Source organism: Calonectris borealis, chromosome 5 (assembly GCF_964195595.1).
Source record: "Calonectris borealis chromosome 5, bCalBor7.hap1.2, whole genome shotgun sequence".
NCBI lineage: Eukaryota > Metazoa > Chordata > Aves > Procellariiformes > Procellariidae > Calonectris > Calonectris borealis.
Window position 1 is genome coordinate 8,943,564 of NC_134316.1, and position 9,837 is coordinate 8,953,400.

The window sequence follows — 9,837 nt, forward strand, 5'->3', positions numbered from 1 at the left end:
ACCTCCCTGTCCCAAAAATTCTCAGCCAGATGGCATTTCTAGCACGCCGTCTTGGGGCATTGACACATTTTTCTCCTCTACGGCCAGGACTGAGGGTAGAAGCATTAACAAAAAATGTAAGAAATGTCTTTTTGAATAAAATGGATAGTTTAGGGTCCATCCTTCCTTCTCACTTTGCACTCTGTTGATGAAACTGGAGATATCTGTAGAAATAACCAGGAACTCATTTAAATCAGCTCAGGCACTTCAGACCCAGCTGCTGTTTTTTCCTTTGTGGGAAACAGGAAAATGAGATATCTCAGCAGCTGTTTGTGTCCAGCAGTTGTTGCACTGGAACTCCGATGCAACCAAAGCAGGAGAATCTGACCTCACACAATCTACACGTGTCATCTGCCCCAGCCAGATGCTTCACAGCCTCCTCTAAGAGAAACCAACCGTCATTCAGTATTCGCTGCAAAAAGCACTGAAAATCCCAAAGGTGCTTTCACTCCCAGATTATGGGGTGGGTAGCCCAAATAATTTTTAATCAGCAAATGATGGAACTAAGTCTTAAGACTATTTTCAGTGGTTACTACGAATGGGCCCAGTGAGCACACTGAATTCAAAACGCATTTAAAGCTACTGTGTAGGTAAAGCTGTAATACCATTTGCGATCTCAGAGGCTGCACGTATTCAAGGTGCGCGTGGACACTCTGCAGGAGCATCTGGAATGTCCGGCATGAGCTGACTGCGCTAACTGTGTCCCTCTGCCCCCCTGGAAAGGGCACACAGTGCAGGGTAACCCCAAACCCTTCTGAGAGAAGGACCCAAAGAGGCACTACAACAACATCTCTGTTACAGTCAGCTAGAGACATTCTGCTAGGATACTTCGATAGTTTCTGCAGCAGGCAACTGGTTGTGTAGTTTCCCCCAGACATTTGGAAAATACATGCATGTTCTTGCTGTAGAAGCAGAGAGAACACAGAGCTGGTACTACACAGTTTTATGAACTGAAATCAGCTAAGCTTTAAGTCACGTTTTTCTGGAGAGGTAATCCAGTAGGGTGGTATGCAGGTTCTGCAGTGGTATGTCAGTTTTGCCTATTTAGCAGAAGGACATATTCTCTCCAAAGGGCAACACACAGTATTTAGAAACATACACAGAAGTTATGAGAAGCAAGAGTGACGTTTGTTTTAGAGGGAGGAGTCCATGCAAGCATGAAAAGTCAGCCTTCCTCAAAAACAGACTGCTCATGACTTATTTACAAGAGAAGGGACTCTGGATTCTAGGAGGTTAAAGAAAACTGTACTCATGGTCTTCAGCAGACTGCAATATAGTGAAAAAATAACAGCATTGGCTTAAGATAATTAACTTGGGTAGTAGAAATAGTTTAGCCACAGTAGACTATGGATCAACATGAGATCACATTGTTCACACTTCGTTCTACCTACCTTTACATTTCTCTCCTTACCAGAGAATTTAAAACGGGAAGCCCAGAGCCTCACAAATAAAGTGAAGCTGCTGAAATTATCCAGTATTGCTCAGAGGTCCTAAAAACTGGACTGTGAAGTTCTATATCTTAAAGAAGGACTGCAGATTCAGGGAACCAGATCTTAAGATTTAAGATTAGAGAAAACAAACTCCAGTAATACCAATACCTCAGAAGGAAGCATGACCACATTTAAGTCAAGGCTTACAATAAGTAGTGCAACAGGCTAATAAATTTGTTCCATCCTGGTATAATGTCCTAATATCTTAAGCACCATTCATTAAACAGAAATGAACTCCTACATAAAGTGAACTCCCATTCCAACATCTCCTCCTTCTCTGAAGAAAGATTTTAAAAGCAAGATTCAACTTTAAATTACATTATTCAGACCTAATTTATCAGCACTGCACTAGATCTGTACCAGACATGGAAACAAAACAGGTATGCATTATTTTCATACTACAGTCTTCTGGGAGACTGCAAATGTTTCAATCCACTTAAGTCAGTTTATCTTAGCAAGGTACTCAACAGCTGAAATGCCATTATTTAGTAAACAGCCATTTTGTCCAATTCCTTGAGTAACACTTACCATTCACAAATCTAAGTCACTAAGGGCAGTGTTCACATCTGGCATAAGAGAAAATAGTTCCATTGGCTCCAGTACACAGAGGGTGACACCACTATCCATGAGGATGTAGGAACAAAAATGTAATGTTATCAATGTTGTCCACAAAAAAAAATTAGGTTTCTGGTCTTTAAACAGCTCTACATATTGAACTTGATGTGTCTTGAGAGTGACCATGCAAGACACACTAGATCATGCACAAGAACTGGTTTAGATGTCATAGTCAAATAGATACGCGGGTAAATAATTAAGCCATCTGACCTATTTGAACAAACTCAGAAGCCAGTTATTGCACATTACCTACACCAAGTATCTTTTTTAAAACCTTGTATTAAATAAATAATTTTTTTTTTTTTTTAGTTTTTTAGTTTTGGAAAGGGGAAAAAATACGTAGAGAGGGCAGGCTGCCATGTTTTAGAGCCTGCTTGAAAACATAATACAATAGTTTTTCCTAGAAAAACGCAAGAGTCTGCAAAAAGCGATAGAGTGATGGATGTTCTCAGGCACCATTCCATCAACGTACACTACAACATGCTTAGAATTTTATAGGCAAGTCACATATTTTGAGCAAAGACTTTTTTGCAATAGAGAATTAAGATGACATTTTCCTCTGCTAGGCTTAAATTAAAGTGCAATCATTCTTCCCTTCATTTTAATAGAGGTGATTCAGCAAGCATGCATTCCACTACCCCACAGCCTAAGCCCCTCACTCATCTTGCAAAGCATTCTATTAATATTCTGCTAAGTTAAACTTCACGCAACAATGAACTGAATCATTTTCTCAAAAACTGATCATTAAAGGAAAGTCATTCCTGATGCATAAAATGGCACTTGTGCTTCAAGTTTTGTGAAAAACTTATTACTCATTAAACACAGCAGTGCCAGATACTGCCAACAGAAGGCATATGAGTAAACAAGTTTATTATTACCTGAGAAAGACTAGATGCAACAAGTAGGGGACAGATAGGGGAGCAAAATGAAAATAAAGCTATCATTCCAGACATCAGATGTTGTACTCACTCCTGCAAAATTAATAGCCTGTCCTCAATGAGATCAAGACCTCCTCTGAAGAAAATACTGCAGATTAAAAGCACAGGGACAAGAATACTTTGAAACACTTAAGCAAAAGGAGCACTCTCTTTGGCCTGTCTTAGCCTTTGTGTTACTGAGGACACTGACAACTTCTAGGTTATTCTAAACATTCATAAATATATTTCAGGGCTCAATGCATATGATATACACGGAGGCACCAAGGGAACTGGGTTTGTTCCACCAGAGGAACACAAGACTGCAGGAGGGTGTAACTCCAGTCTTCTACTCCCTAAAGTGGAGTTACAAAGACGACAAAGCCAGGCTCTTTTCAGAAAAAGTGCACAAGCCAGGACAAGAGATTACAGTCACCAGTCAGTGCAAGGGAAATTCCAGTGGACATACGAAAAAACTCTCCACAGTGAGAATTAAGTACAGGAACAGGATACCCAGAAAGGCTGTGAAATCTCCATCTTTGGAGATATAAAAAAAACTTGCCTGAAAAAGGCCCTAAGCAACCTGACCTCACTTTAAGCAGGATGATGAATTAGTTGCTCTCCAGATGTCCCTTCCCACCAGAATTTTTTTATTACTATGTTCCTCCTCTACTGGAGGCATTCATAGCAGAGGAAATTCCATTTTACCTGTGCTAGAAAGAGTGAAGCGTATCAAAGATCATTAATTACCCCAGACACTGGCCACTTTGTCAACTTTGTTCGAGAAGGTAAGAGCTGTGGGTCTTGTCCAAAGACAACCAGCCAGCATTTAACCCTTCATGGTACATGAAAAGAGCTGTCTTGCATATACTGTAATGGGATTAGTTCACTGGAAGAAGGTATGCATACAATTGGAAAAGATTTTCAGTTCTCAATTCAAACTAGAGTTAAGATTGACTGCAGTAGTTTTTAGCCTTTCAATTTGTAGACCCTTAAAATGTTATCAGACCTCAGAATGGATTTAAGCTTTCGATGATTTGCATTTCTTAGGTACGTTTCATAGACTTAGGGATCCAGAGAGCAGAAATGGAAAGCCACTGTCCTGCTCAAGAATACAAACTGAGAGACTTCAGCTCCTTTATTCTCTATGCAATTACTTTGAAGTATGGTGTGGACACTCAATACATATTCCATCGAAAAGGATATTTGAATTTCAGTGTGAAAATTTTAGCATGTTCCATTAGAAAAGAAACATCTATTAAAACTGTTACACAAGTAGCAATTACAAGGATCTATCCGAGGATTTTGTAATCACATTTCAATCCACAGCAGTACCCTGGCAGAACCTAGTACACAGAATATCACTCTTGTCCATTAAGAACTTTATTATTAAAAGAAAGCATCTCTCTCTGATACAAGGAAGGGCAGAGAAGAGCAGTACAGGCTGGCCTACACCTGGGACTCAGATTTTTGTGTAGCTGGGATGTGCATCTCTGAAGCACACTTGGGTCTCTCAGCACACGCTAATTAATTCAGCTAATTCTTAAGAAGTTAATTCTGAGAAGTTAATTCTTGGCTTGATGATCAGAACATAGTTCTGTGCCCACAGCAGGGAATACCCCAGTTCCTTGGGTTCAGAAGGAACTAATTCCTTCAAACACCATTTCTCCCTTAATGACAGTGAAGAACAAGCGTATAGGAGCCTTCCTCCACCTCATTACTTTCTAGTGATTACAAAAGCTTGTATTGAGGAACATCTTTAATTCATATGACTCTGCCGAGAAACAGAGCACCATGCTCAATCATCTGCCTTCAAAAAGGGCAAATATATATGGAGAAACAGCCTCGTTTTGCCCAGTAGGACTTACACTCAGCTTGGTGGGTTACTGAACAACTGTCTCTTAGTTATTGGCATGCCGTAGACGTGAGTTGGCACAGGGGCTGAGATTCTTTGACTCAAGTCAAGTTCTTTCTGTTTACTCTTATAACAATTCAGCATCTCCTGTATTAGGAATAAATAAATTGGGGACTGAAAATACCACTGCATTTATTCCCTGTACCCACAGCAGTTCCCCCATGCAAGCCTGCGGGGATATACAGCAGGCACACACAGAGCAGTGCCAGCAGCGATGCACTCATGCCAGACAGAAATTTAAGAGCGAAAAGGGAGGGGAAAAAAAGGTCAATATGTGAAGAAAAATAAGTAAATCAGGCAATAGGAATAGAGCAGGAATTGAAACTTCCTATTCTCTCAGGAAGAGAGACTGTCTGTCTTGCTTTCTGCGGAAAGCAAAGATGAGAGCTTTTTCCTGGCAGCAGCTGTCCATCACTAGGCATAAAAACCTGAGATGACATTAAGAGCCGTTTGGCTAACGGACAATAGAGTAAGGTCATAACTGCTCCTAAAACCTAGACCCCCTGGCAATCTATAGGCAACAAGATTAGATTGGTGGGTCGACAAACAGGACATATCCCCAAATGCCATACTGTGTTCAGTTTTGGGCTCCTCACTACAAGAAGGACATGGAGCTGCTGGAGCGTGTCCAGAGGAGGGCAACGAAGCTGGTGAAGGGCCTGGAGCACAAGTCTTGTGAGGAGCGGCTGAGGGAACTGGGGTTGTTTAGCCTGGAGGAGAGGAGGCCGAGGGGAGACCTTATTGCTCTCTACAACTACCTGAAAGGAGGTTGTAGTGATGTGGGGGTTGGTCACTAGTAACTAGTGATAGGACAAGAAGAAATGGCCTCAAGTTGCGCCAGGGAAGGTTTAGATTGGACATTAGGAAAAATTTCTTCACCAAAAGGGTTGTCAAGCATTGGAACAGGCTGCCCAGGGAAGTGGTAGAGTCACCATCCCTGGAGGTATTTAAAAGACGTGTAGATGTGGTGCTTAGGGACGTGGTTTAGTGGTGGACTTGGCAGTGCTAGGTTAACGGTTGGACTTGATGATCTTAAAGGTCTTTTCCAACCTAAACGATTCTATGATTCTACGACATGAACTAACTTATTTCTGCAGCACATGCTATACCACCAGAGGATCTGACCTGCCATCGCTCCAAAACACAGGGAGGGGGGTTCTGTTTAGTATGTGTATCAGTGAATGTGGGATTTAGTTTCTCCTGGCTAAGCAGACATGATGCATTGGCTGTTCCCTTGAGCGTGCCATGCCTCAGGCTCCTCAAATGACCTCTTGCTTTATGAGGCTGAGAGGGAACGGTGATAATCAGAGTTGTCTTTGGCATAAGAAAACCCTCCTTGCAAACTTGCTGTCAGGGAATCATTTTTTCAGATCTAAGTGATCTGAAGAGTGGACAAAAAGTAGCAGACTTTTTCCTGTCAGACCAATATGCAATATTCCTTATTCCACTCTCTCCTCCCCCAGATACAACCATCTTATTTACTGTGTTTTTTCCACACAGCCTCTTTGCTGTGCAAACTATTTATGCTGTAGGACTAATTTACGTAACAAAAGAGACTGTTTCACTAGTGGTCTTATTAAGCAACAAGCCCAAAGCCTCTTCAAATAACAGCACTTGTCAGCATTGTTTTCAAGACAGCCTGTTGTGTCTGTCCAAGAAAAACATGCCACATGCAAGATGCCTTTTCCCTCACTGCCACTCAGGCAGCAACTAAAACTGTGGAGTTGAACCGTGCTTTGGGAGACACAGAGACTGGCTTCATCTGTGTGACTATGATGGCAGGGAGCGTCCACTTTGCATCTTGCTCTACTCAGTATCCAAACACCACAGTTCATAAATACATGGCTGCCTTACCTAATACACGATTGCCTTACCTTTTACTGCACAAAGCAAACTTTTGTCTTTTTAGTCATAAAACTTGAATAAACAACCTTTTCTGTAATTGCATAGAAATGAAATCTATGTATGAATATGTATGAAATGCTGTACAATTTTAGCTGCTTTTCTGGTTTTAGCTATAATTTGTTTCCTTATTGGAATTTATGTAAAATACTGTTATTTCATTTGTATTCATTTTGCTATACAACTTCACATTAACAGAAAATTTTAAGACTAAATATTTTTGCCCCTGTGATTTTATTCTAACTTCTTTAAAAAAATTTTTTGGCAACACAGTTATTTGATACCCAATTTTGATGACTTAAAAGACTTACAACTGACAAATTAGTAATTATGCCGTAACTTTTCCCTCATCATCACTATTCACTGAAATAACGCAGAAACTAAGGTATTGCTCATTCTTGCCTTTCGAGCTATGAAACGCTGTTACAACGCTGCATGAAATCCCAGATCAGGTATGTTTAACGTCATCCACAGGTAACAAAAGTTTGTGTATATGTTTTAGTCCCTTAAACAAAAACAGCTGTTCTAGATTTGTCTCATCATCAACCTGGACATGAAAAACTGCCTTTTACTGTGGGTAAAATCCCATGTCAACTGAGTTAGTCAGAATTTTGTTGTTGATACACACAGGTGGACATTTGTCTAATATCTTAATCAAGACAAAACTTGAATGTCGTCCTAATCTTATTAAAATGAAATCAGAGAAATGATTCTGGGATTTCTGTTCCCTGACTTTCATATTTCCTGTGTCTGGAGGAATGGACCAGCAAACTCTTCCATGTGAATATTTCTTGCTGTTAGCAAAAGCATGTTGCAGGTAACTGAAGAAGAGCACAATAAGATAGTGGATATAAAAATCTATTCAGCCCCCTGGATCATCATCCCTTTTCACTGTAAGTTCTTTTCTACTTTACCTTCAAGTCAATATTCAAGAACCAGAACTAAAACTAAGTGTATTTAAAGAGATCATATACTAACATGGCTTTATAATTGTTTTAATTAATACATTTTAATCCATTCTTAATCAGAATATCATCATAGACAGTCACAGTGGCTTACTCTTATGGAAGGCAATTCTGCAAGTGCAACATTTTAAGACCGTCTCTAAAACTATGGGTATTTTCTTCCTGTGATATTTTAAATTTATCAGATTACCAACAAAAAAAATCCCTGGGATATAAAATCATTTTTGTGATTCCACTTTCTCCAGCAATACTTGAAGCTCACTTAACTGGTTCTCATAATTTACAGCACTTAAGAGATCAACTGTAAAGAAGATTTAGTCCATCCCTTCAGGTCTAAGATTTTTATTGTTATTTCTCCTTTGAAAGTCCAAGGAAGCTGAACTGTTCACTCACACACACACACAGTTACTAGTCTGAGTATGGAGACACTACAGCTGTCTTCTTCTAACACTGTGTGACAGTCACAGTGTCTGCAAAATGTAAGTTACATCTTATTTTAAAAGATACAGGAAAGTTAAGAAAGTAAAGCAAAAAGGAGGATAGTGACAGAGGGGTGATTCTATGTTTAACCTTTGTTCACAAACATAAAAAGGAATTTTGAAAGTTCTGAAATAGCAAATAAAAGTTCTAAAGCTTTAAATTAGAAATACAAAGTGTATTTGTTACTTCAGTTAAGGCACCATTTTCGATCTTAGATTTCTCCCCCTCTTGAGGGGACAACAGATGAGCAAGGAATTTCAAGGATACGGATAAGGAAACAGATTGCTGGTAAAACTCAGCACATTAGAATCAAATGCTAAATGACTTTATATTCAAAAGCGGTTTCTCATGCAACTCATAACCATATCAAAACTTTCTCTGCACATAAATAGTAATTGTGCATCATTCTCTATATGACAAGGCTGAACCCTTTCCCAAAAAGAAATAGCATGTTTACCAGCCATTCCAAGGTCTAAATTGCATAATTTGCTGTTTATCCCATCCTCTCTCCAGACTGAAATTTATTTTCTCTAATAAAACCTCACTTATAAAACCTCCAAGATAAAAAGACCATTGCTAGCCAGAAGTCTTTACTAGCATGCAGGCAGAGGTTCTGATAGGTTTGATGAAGATTTATGCACGTGCTGTCCAATCTTTAGTTATTGTTAAATATACCTTTTAGCATTTCCAAAAGCAAATGTAAGAAACAGGCTTGTATCTTCTTGTCTAATTAGGAAGATCCTTTTCAAAACCGAAGTTCTCATTAAAAGAATGTAAACCTGTATCACCGACTTTAACATGGGAAAACTACTTAGATAGACACAGCAACTGTAAGAACAAAACCTGAGATATTTGTCAGTATGAGACCTAGAATTTGAAAAGCCCGATCCACAGTCTAGTCAAGCCAATGAGAAAACTTCCAATAACTCCAATTTGCTTTGGATCAGGTCCTAAAAAAATACTATGATGCCAAGAAGTGGCTTTTACCTTTTATTAGCACATTCATTTGTGCAGTTTTCCATAAACCTTAAAAAATCCAACCCCCTAAGTTATGTTCAAAAATACTCTTTCTGCTTGTAGTGCAGCAATCCTATTCTAATTAGATTTTTAAGTCCAAGTCCTAAAATATAGCAAACTTCCACAATTTTCTCTGAACCCTCAAAGAATTTTTAAAACAAACCTGTTGAAAGATCATTTTATCTGCATAAACTCTTAGATTTTAAGAACAAATGTGCACTGGAACTGAAACAAAAACTCTCGATAATTTAACTATCCCATTTCACTTATAGAGGTTATTGTTCATAAATCCAGTGGCTATCATCAATTGCAGAGCTTTGGCAACATTTAAAAAAATAAATATTTAATTCAATATAGCACGTACCTGATTGACACTGAATAGGGTTTCTGCTCTTTTTGAATGTTCTAACAGCATTACATGTCAGCAAGGTTTTCACATAGCAATTCTGGATTTGTTTTCCTTCTTTCCTTTATCTCTTGATTCTAAAGCAGCTGTGCCC